This window comes from Sus scrofa, chromosome 16 (genome assembly GCF_000003025.6).
Source record: "Sus scrofa isolate TJ Tabasco breed Duroc chromosome 16, Sscrofa11.1, whole genome shotgun sequence".
Taxonomy (NCBI): domain Eukaryota; kingdom Metazoa; phylum Chordata; class Mammalia; order Artiodactyla; family Suidae; genus Sus; species Sus scrofa.
The window spans coordinates 74,837,774-74,846,085 of NC_010458.4; the positions used below are offsets into that span (position 1 = coordinate 74,837,774).

Below are 8,312 nucleotides of genomic sequence, written 5' to 3' on the forward strand. Positions count from 1 at the left end.
GTGAGAAGCCTATCTCTCTCTAAATTCTCAGAAACTCTTCAACCATTACAGTCCATTGGAAAGAAAACAGGATTACACATATAATTTAAAATGTTCAAATAACCACATTAGGAAATTAAAAAGAAACAGGTAAAAATAATATTAATAATGTACTTTATTTAGCCTAATACATCTAAAATGTTTTAACATGGAGTCAAAATAAAAAATGAACACGATATGTATGTTCTTTTAGTCACATCAAGCCTTTGAAATCTGGTGTGAATTTTCCATACAGTGCCTCTCTGTTTGCACCACCCCCATTTCAAGTGCTTAACAGGCTCAAGTGACCAGTGGTGACTCTGTAATCTTGGGTGGGAGAAGGAAGGAAGTTTCCATCTCAGTTTTGTACCATTTTCTTTTTTGGCAGGGTTGGGCATGTGGGAGGGAAGGTGCCTGGGATGTACAGAATCCAAATGCTCTTCTCTACTTTTTTTATTTTTTAATTAATTAATTAATTTTTTTTTTTTTTTGCTTTTTATGGCCGCACCCATGGCATATGGAAGTGCCCAGGCTTGGGACTGAATTAGAGCTGCAGCTACCAGCCTACGCCACAGCCACAGCAATGCAGGATCTGAGCCACGTCTTCGACCTACACCACAGATCATAGCCATGCCAGATTCTTAACCCACTGAGCAAGGCCAGGGATTGAACCTGCATCCTCATGGATACTAGTCAGGTTTGTTACCCATGAGCCACAACGGGAGCTCCCAAATGCTCATCTTTAATATTTGCGAATGTCAACAGTTACCTCTTATCAACTTCAGCTAGTCTTCCATGAGCTTTGAACCTGCATATACTTTTCAATTTTGTCCACACTATGAAAGGCTTTAAAAAAAAATCCAGATAAGTGACATCAATAGTATTTTTCTTTTATATATTTATGACGTCAATAGTATTTTTCTTTTATATGTCAGCAGGCTATCTCTTAATGAAAACGTGAAATTTCTTTGCCATGAGCAATTTTTAAGTGCTGTACTGACTTTTAATAATCACTTACATATTTAATAAAAACTTTCTAGAACCTAACCCAAGGTTGCAGGGGAGGAATTTTACATTTCTGGGTTCTAGTTGGCAGGAGTCTGCTTTTTTTCGCTGTTAAAAAAAAAATGATACCATATTTACTCATTTTAAGTACTCCAGAGCCCTTTACACTTCCTGTGATTTGTTTTTTTCTTTTTTTCCTTTCCCTTTTTTTTTTTTTTTTTTTTTTTTTGGTCTTTTTAGGGCTGCACCTGCAGCATCATATGGGGGTTCCCAGGCTAGGGGTCAAATCAGAGCTATATCCGCCAGCCTACACCACAGCAACACCAGATCCAAACCACCTCTGCAACCTACACCACAGCTCACAGTAATGCTGAATCCTTAACCCACTGAGTGAGTCCAGGAATCGAACCTGTGTCCTCATGGATGCTAGTTGGGTTTGTTAACTGCTGAGCCACGACGAGAACTCCTTTCCTGTGATTTCTGAAGGGAACTTCTGAGTCCACACCTGCATCTTGCACTCACATAGCAAAGTGAGGGACCTTGTCCCACCTCTGCCCTCCACAGGATATTTTACCTCCTACCTGTAATTCCTCTTCCCTCTTGTGCTGCTTGGTGGTGAATATAGAATGGTAGACGCAGCTGCTAAGGAGTTATACTTCCTGTCCTGTCATCTGGTAAAATTAAATCATCAACCACAAACTATGCTTTCATCTCCAGCTTCCTCTTATTTGACCCCAACTACAGAGAGAAATGAGGCTTGTTATTTTAATAGGTTTCATAAAGCCTTTTATCATGTTGGTGACGAACTCTCCTGGAAGACGGGTTGTGATCATTTACCCATGTTCTTGGATCTGTACAGCTTCTTTAATCTTCACTATTTAGTCTATGAAAATTGGATCTGAGCCGACATCTAGGGACAGTCATATGTGCTTCACAGTTAATGAAACAAACATCAAGCGCTGACCTGTCTGTGCTCAGTAACATGGGACGTTCAAAATGGGCAGGTTTTGATCAAAAAGCTTAGTTAAAAAAATTTTTTTTTTGGCCACACTCACAGCATATGGAACTTCCAGGGCCAGGGGTGGGGGGGTGAACCTGCACCATAGCAGTAACCCGAGCTACAGCCGTGACAACGCCAGGCCCTTAACCTGCTGAGCTGCCAGGGAGCTCCCTAAACAGCTTACATTTTTAGAGGCAGAATATCACTGGCTTCATAGTCGTATCTTTAACCTTACTATTACTGTTGTTATTATCCTTTAAAATTCTGTGTTTACCAGGTCATATAATGTAATGTAGTTTTAACCTGTGCTAGTCTTGAAAAAATTAATCATGCCTGTTTGGTGAAAGGCACTCTGGACAGACAAGGGCAGGTCTGTTGATGCAGGTGCAGAAAGAGATCAAATTCTAAGCAGCAAAGCCATTCCAGGAGACTTTATTTGAAAAGCTGAAGTCAGAAAAAACAATTATAAGAATACAATCCTTTTCTGCATTGAACAACTACAGAAATCCTGTGCTGGGTATAATGACTTGATGAGGTTATTTGTCAAAGCCTATTTTGGATGTCCAGATTTGAGAAAGTCTTCACGTAGCTCTCACAGAATTACAGTATTTAACCTCTTAAAGCTTTTTACTGGAATTTGTCACCATGGATAACAATATTCAAATTGGTATCTAACTCGGAAAGTGGGTCAAGCAGCCACTTTGTTTTTGTTAGACCTGCGGATCTTAGCCCATCATATTTTCTTCTCTCTTATCCTTTGATGGAAGTAACCCAGTGAGGCTGGTAGCCTCCGTAGTTTAAAACAATGTGCACCCAAAGTTCGTTCTGTCCTTTTGGGGGCTGCACTCAGAGCGGGAGCGATGGAGGGCAGGTGCTATAACCCACAAACCTGCCCAGAGCTTGCTCAGCACAGCCAAAGGCTGCTTCTCCATCTCTTACCAAGGATGAAACTATGGTGCTGAAAGAATCTTGGGGTCTGCAGAGCTGTAGAAAGGGAGTTAAGAAAAATTTAAGCATCTGTGTAAATAGTTTCTCCTGGTGCTGGAGTTCTCAGGTTAAAAGTAAACTTGGCATAGTTTTCTGTTCTTTCTGGTACAATAATTTTTGATGGATTTGAAAACTGGAGGAGACTGAAGTCCCTCGTTTCTTGTGCAACCTGAAGAATAAATTGCCCAGCTATGGGGAGAGACGGTTTCTCGGTTGCTAAGAAGCCAAACAGAAGACTTTAAGAGACGTCTTGAAGAGAAGAAAACAGCATGATCTCAGCTCCAATCATCCTCCTTCTGGCAACAATTCCGTCTCTTTCCCTCTCTAGTATCCCACTGATGGGAGCAGGCAGCTCGCTGGGAGATTCCACCCAGTGATTCCTCTGCCAGGCTGGGTGTCTTTCACCACTGATGGATAAGGGGTGCAAAGAAAAAAAAAATGTCCTAGATGCGCCCAGAAGGTAAGGACCCCGCAAAGTCCCTTTTTGAGCGACGTGTGGTTTTCTTCATCTGACCACCATCAAATATCATAGGACAAAGAATCAGACCACACACAACACCAGTCTAAATAGCCAGAGTTTCCTCTCAGCCTGTGGCTTCTTGGCGTCATTCTCAGTCCTTTACATGAACCACTCCTTCTTTGCATTCGAGGGGTTTCACAGGACAGCATTGCTTCGGGAGATGGCATTTTTCTTTTCTTTTTCCACTTTCTCAGATTTCTTTTCTTTTCTTTTGCTTTTATTTACTTTATTCGTTGTCGTTTTATGGAAGCATCATTGATTTACGAGGTCGTGATGATTTCTGCTGTACAACAAAGCGATTCAGTTATACGTGGACACAGTCCATTCTTTTTCAGATTCTTTTCCCAAATAGATGATCACAGAATATTGGGTAGAGTTCCCTGAGTTCTGTAGCAGGACCCCATGGACCAGCCATTCCCTAAACCGCAATGCAATGCCATTTTTCTTTTTTTCTTTTTTGATATAGCGTGCTCACATTATTTATTTTCAAATCGTAACATACCCTTAGGAGCCAATAAATGCATGTACCTTTTTTTGAAGAATGGTTGATTTACACTGTTATTTTAGGCTCAGTTCTACAACATTGTAATTCAATATCTTTATAGATTGTGCCACACTTGAATTTATTTGTTTATTTATTTATATTAGGGCAGCACCTGCAGCATATGACAGTTCCCAGGCTAGGGGTCACATCAGAACTATAGCTGCCAGCCTACACCACAGCCACAGCAACTTGGCATCCAAGTCACATCTGCAATCTATACCACAGCTCATGGCAACGCCAGATCCTTAACCCACGGAGCGAGGCCAGGGTCACACCTCATCCTCATGGATACTAGTTGGGTTCATTAGCACTGAGCCATGATGGGACCTCCCTCCACTTTAATTTAGTATAAAATATTGACCCTGTCCCCGGTGTTGTGCAATATATGCTGTATCTTACTTATTTTATACCTAGTAGTTGGTACCCATTAACCCCTCCCCATCCTGCCCCTCCCCCAGTGATAACCACTAGTTTCTTCTCTGCATAGATGAGTCTGTTTCTGTTCTGTTGTATTTGTTCATTTTATTTTTTAGGTTCCACATATAAGTGAAATATACATCCCTTGTCTGTCTCTGTCTGGCATCTTTCATTGAGCAGAATACCCTTCAGATCCATGTTGCTGTAAACGGCAGAACTGGGGAAACCACTGAAGCACGGAGCAAGCCCTGGAGTCATCAATTTATAATGCCATCAACTCGTTTTTATATTTGATGATACACATGTCAGAAAACGTCCCAAGATTTATATGGAGACAATTAGAGAACATTCAAAAAAAGCCCTTTTCGTCCTGGATCTTGGCAATGAAGTGAGTTGCTGATTCACCTCATTGCTGCCTCCTCTGACTGTTCGGTGGTTTCCTTGCAGTTAATTAACAGAGCTGGGTCTTTAGGGACTCTTCCCATTAAAGCTGAACAGTCTGTAAATGGGGAAGTCATTTCCAGAGACGAGGACAACGCAGCCACCCACGGACCCCGTCACAGGAGTGATTCCACGTGGGGGAGAGAGCCCCTGGGTGATGGTAGAGCTAGTTGTATCATGGCTTCTAATTATGAACGATAAGCTACTTAACAATTTCTTGTGTCTTCGATATAATAAAAGGAGGAATTAACAGTCAGCAGTAATTCTCAGGCTGGTAGAGCTACAGAGCCAAGGCGTCTGACTCTTGTCCCTCCATCGAGTAAAAGCCCGTAGAATGTCCCTCTACTTGGCTTATTATCAAAGATCATTTTCCAAAGATGATATTCTTCCAAAAGCATGCAGGCTATGGTCCCCAAACTGCCAGGAGGTTATGAAGACTCATGGAGAGCATCTTAAAAAAACTCACCCCGAGGAGCAGGCAGTCCCTGCTGGTTTAGGTTTATAACCCCGGTTATTGCAAACCAGCCTGGAACCCCTACTCCACCCTCCGTGCTTGCTAATGTCTGAAGCCAACACCACCCAGTATTTGTCGTGACTACTCCTAGCAATGATTTTAATTTTCTTCTTTCTACCTGTATTATTGTCCAGATTCTCTGCAGTGGGTTAGTGTTCCTTTCATAACCAGGAAACGGCGGTTCCTAGGAAGACATCTGAGAGGGACTCAACCTTTCCCAGAGCCTTCAAGCTGCAATTCCTGCCATTTTCCCTCCCCTGGGGTTTTCAGGCCCGCCCATCCTCCAGTCCCCAGGCCGTAGATGGTGGCCTCCCAGCCTGACCCCTTGCCCTCTGGGCTTGACCTCCTTCACCCTTGCCTTCAGCACTGGCAGAGAAGTCCATCAAAAATGCAGGATCTGGAGTTCCCATCCTGGCGCAGCAGAAATGAATTCCACTAGGAACCATGAGGTTGCGGGTTGGATCCCTGGCCTTGCTCGGCGAGTTAAGGCTCTGGTGTTGCTCTGAGCTGTGGTGTAGGTCACAGATGTGGCTCAGATCCTGTGTTGCTGTGGCTAAGGCGTAGGTAGCTCCGATTGGACCCCTAGCCAGGGAACCTCCATGTGCTGCAGGTTCGGCCATAAAAAAAAGGAAAAAAACAAAAACAAAAACAAAACAGCAGTATCTTAGGAGTTCCCTCTTGGCTCTGTGGGTTAAGGCTCTGGCATGGTCACTTTTGTGATGGTGACAGCTGTGGCGAGGGTTCCATCCCTGGCTTGGGAACTTCGGCTTGCCATGGGAGCAGCCAAAAAAAGAGAAAGAAATGCAGTCCCTTACGGTTGCTCTAAAACCTAGAAAACCCTTCCTCTGGTGACTTCATTTTGCTTCTACAAAATAAAATTTAGGAAGCTCCTAACCCGTCCTGTCACCAGTCAGGCCTTGTTTCCTTCCCAGGGGCACCTCTTCTCCCTCAGAGGGACGTTGTAATCCAGCAGCATCCACTTACGGCTCCCCACACATCCCGGGCTTTGATCAGCTCCGTGTGCCTACTTATACCCCCTTTTCCCAAACCTTCAAATACCTGGTTAACTTACTCATCCTTGAAGACGATCAGCCCTGAAAATACAACCTCCAGGAGACTTTCTCTCACGGTCCCCAGTGTCCACCCCTGCTGGCTACAGCACTGCTTCTCGGCATTCTGCTGAATTAGCTAGCTACAGTTGTCACTGCTATTTTATTTCACCATAACCATAATTGGAAGTGGCTGTCAGCTCCCGCCCCACCTCCAGGGTATAGGGGGAGGAGGGTTCTTTTAGGGCAGGAAGTGTGCCCATTGTCTGCTTGCTCTCGCCTGGAGTCTTGGTGCCTGTATGGTTCAAAGTCAATAAAAGTTTCTTGAATGAGTGAAGAAATCCTGTTATCGAAGGAACCTGCCCGCATTGTCACAGATTTCTTTCTTTCAACTGTTTCCAGTGGTCAAAGTTGGTTAAAGGAAACCCAAGTACTTTGCTGGTCCTCTACGAAGAAGCAGGACAGATCTATTAAAGACTGCTCTGCAATATCTACTGTAAGATTTTATAAGACACAATGTAATCAACCATCTGTAGGTGGTACCTGCCATAAAATAACACGGCAATATGATAATTCCGTGTGCCACTAAGAACTAATGCCATCATGAAATAGAACAGTGTCTATTCCCCCCTACACCAACTATTGCAGTCAAATATCAGAGGGTAAAATCTGCAGAATCAAATTGGGGTAGAATTGGTCAGGAAAGAAAAGGCAACGCTGCAGTAGCCAAGTCAGAGCTCTCCCTAGTGTAACCGGATGTCACGCCTGCTACGGTTTGGCACAGATCAGGCAGCCTCACCAGTCATTCAGCCAACCTGCTTGCTCTGTTCCTTTGTCATCCTGGATTGCCTGACTTCTGGTCATGCAAATGATGGGAAGTCAGGAAAAAGGAGGATTTTTGAGGCAGGCGTGGGTCTACGGTCACACCTAAACTTGGCTTCTAATTCACTCCACCCAGATTTCATTGGTCAGAAGACACTCGAAGGGAAGCTGGGGACCAGCTCCATTTGCCAGCGGGGAAAGGGAACGGAAGTGGAGGTGGGATCTGCAGACTCTGCAGCGTGGGATCAGAGCACCCACGTGCAGGCGGGTGCTGCAGAGCCAGAGACGATTCCACCATGCACACGCAGTGCCCAAGTTAAATGTGGGACCCATTGCCAGCATGTTACACTGGAGAGGCCATTATCCCTCCTGGAAGCTCAATGTCAAGTGTAGCTAAGAAGCAGCCCAATGCCACGCTGACTTCAGGACACAAGGGCCTCTATGCTGAGCACTGAAAGTAACCCTGCCAACAAATAACCCTAAGTTACAGGATTTTTTTTTTTTTTTGTCTTTTGTCTTTTTAGGGCCGCACCCACAGCATATGGAGGTTCCCAGGCTAGGGGTCCATTCAGAGCAGTAGCCGCCAGCCTACACCACAGCTCACGGCAATGCTGGATCCTTAACCCACTAAGCGAGGCCAGGGATTGAACCTGCAACCTCATGGTTCCTAGTTGGATTCGTCTCCACTGTGCCATGATGGGAACCCCTACATGATTTTTTAATTCCCAATATTTCAAATACGCTGCCTTCTCCTCCACTCTGCTCTAAGTAAGTTTATTGGAATTGATTTTTTTTCTTCTTCTGTGGAGGTAAAGTTATGACAATAGGTTTGTATTTGTGTCTTGATCCAGTAGAGACTCAGGATGAGCAGGCAATGCTTTCTCTCCTCTGTGGTCCCCTCTCAGCAGTCCCCAGGGACCGTGCTGTCTTCTGCCACCTGTGAGTTGGCAGACGATTCAAGTTTTGAATTGTCCAGACTTTTCCTTCTCAGCTAA

General features: G+C 44.3%; 1 long non-coding RNA gene across 1 annotated transcript; it reads right to left on the minus strand.

Moving 5' to 3' along the window:
• On the minus strand, nt 2,440-6,611 carry LOC110257307. The gene is made up of 2 exons (XR_002339759.1): nt 6,519-6,611; nt 2,440-3,813 (listed from the first exon to the last, which is right to left on the minus strand). It is a non-coding gene; the product is annotated as an uncharacterized LOC110257307 (long non-coding RNA).